Here is a 2,198-nt window from a genome sequence, read left to right as displayed (position 1 = left end):
GTATAATAATAATAATCAAAAAAGAAAACCTAAAAAAAAAGAAAAGTCAGGGAAGACTATTCTTCAAAAATATTCATATTGTACAGTTGATTGGATAAAGAAAATGCGGTATACAGACATCATGGAATATACTATACAACCATACAAAAGAATGAAACCATATCTTTTGCAGCAACATGGATGGAGCTGGAGGCCATTATCTAAGTGAAATAACTCAGAAACAGAAAATCAAATACCACATAGGAGCTAAACAATGGGTGCACATGGACATTAAGATGAAAATAATAGACACTCGGGACTTCAAAATGGGGGAGGTCACTAGGGGTGTAAGGGATGAAAAATTGCCTATTGAGTACAATGTTCATTATTTGGTTGATGGGTTCACTGGAAGCCCAAACCTCACTATTATGCAATATATGCAGGTAACAAACCTGCACATGTATCCCCTGAATCTAAAATAAAATTTAAAATGTCAGTGTTGTAAAAGACAAAGAAATGTTCTAGGTTAAAGGAAGCTAAAGAGCCATGGCAAATAAATCCAATACCTGACCCTAGACTGGAGTCTATACTGGGGGGCAAGGATGTGTGGCACACAATGATGTTCTATAGGAAATTATTAGGTCAAATCTGATGAAAATGTAATATGGATTGTAGATTAGGTAAAAGTATTGCATCAATGGAAATGTATGAAATTGATAACTTTACTGTGGATATGAATGACTATTCCTACTCCATATGGATATCAGATAGATAGATAGATATGATACATACACGTATGTATGAGATATATACATCCCCTTTGAGAGGAGAAGGAGACACCATAATTATGCCAGGACAATAGGTGCAAACCAGGACAGTCCTGGGCAAATCATACCTTGAGTCATTGGTGTCCTTGGCTAGGACAGTTTTGGTGGCATATTGGGTGCAAAGCCCAGTGTGTGTGGGTTCAGGAGAGAATGGAAGGAGGAAAAGTGAAAACAGTGCATATGAACAACTGTTTCAAGAAAATTTCTTAATGGAAAAAAAAATAAGAGAAGTTGGCAGAGGCAGGAGGCAAAGTGAAGTCCAGAGAGGGAGTTTTTAAGATGGGAGAACTAGGAGTGTGTGTGTGACAGGGAGGAACTGATGTCAGGAGCATTATGGTTATTCCAGATCTCTACTTGAATGTCAAAGGAGGGACAGTGTCTGACTTTGAGTGGCTGAAGAATCTAAATCATGTCAGCTATGGCTGTTTGACCTTCAAATATGAAAGGGAGTGTAACTACCACTTGCTAGTGTCTGTTCAAGAGAATTTAGCAAGAAAATTTGGAAAGCACAGTGGAACTATTCTCATTATACCCACAGCAGAGTTCCAAGACAGGATATCAGGTGCATCAGAGAAAGACCATGCACGCTGACTTGGTGTACGCAATGGAGAGTTCTGCTAGGCAAATTTTGTGCATAGCCATGAAGTATAACCTGGGATTGGACATGAGGACCACCATCTATGTCAACGCCATTGAGAAAGTGTTCAAAGTATACAATGAAGCCAGTGTGACCTTCGTGTAGATGGCTCATGGGTGACTTCCTTGCTACCCTCTTCACCTGTAACTTCTGCAGACCTACCACAGGTTTACATGTTACCACAGAAACCCCCTTCTCTCTTGACTCATTAGATAATGAACACCATTCTTAACAAATCGATCCAAATCAGCCCCCTAAGGAGAAAGAAATTAAGGTTAGGGGATCATGTACAAGCTGATGAGGGTGAAAGTAGAAATCACCGACACCAGAGAGAGAGACATGTAGGTGTTTTGCCTCTAAATAAAAAATCTCTTCCATCTGGCTGTGCAATCTTGCTCTGTGGCTCTTCCCAACACAGTCAGCAACTGTTGCCAGGGAAGGCACAGTCAAGAGTAATCAGATGCTTACTTCTTTTGCTCTGGACAAGCCTGGGAAGTGCTGTAACTTTTAACGTATTCAGAAGGTGGCATGGGGGCCGGGCGCGGTGACTCACGTCTGTAATCCCAGCACTTTGGGAGGCCGAGGCGGGCGGATCACAAGGTCAGGAGACTGAGACCATCCTGGCTAACAAGGTGAAACCCAATGTGTACTTGAAAAACTAGCCGGGCGTGGTGGCAGGCGCCTGTAGTCCCAGCTGCTCGGGAGGCTGAGGCAGGAGAATTGCCAGAATCCCGGAGGCGGAGCTTGCAGTGAGC

The 2,198-nt window shown here is 42.2% G+C and overlaps 1 pseudogene; it reads left to right on the top strand.

The window, feature by feature from the left end:
• The first annotated feature begins 263 nt into the window (after window positions 1–263).
• On the top strand, window positions 264–1,548 carry LOC116467777 (glutamate dehydrogenase 1, mitochondrial-like; annotated as a pseudogene).
• Window positions 1,549–2,198: the final 650 nt, after the last annotated feature.

Source organism: Hylobates moloch, unplaced genomic scaffold, assembly GCF_009828535.3.
Source record: "Hylobates moloch isolate HMO894 unplaced genomic scaffold, HMol_V3 SCAFFOLD_5, whole genome shotgun sequence".
In the NCBI taxonomy this organism is placed as follows: Eukaryota; Metazoa; Chordata; class Mammalia; order Primates; family Hylobatidae; genus Hylobates; species Hylobates moloch.
Note: the sequence above shows the minus strand (reverse complement) of the source record. Positions and strands in the feature narration are given on the sequence as shown.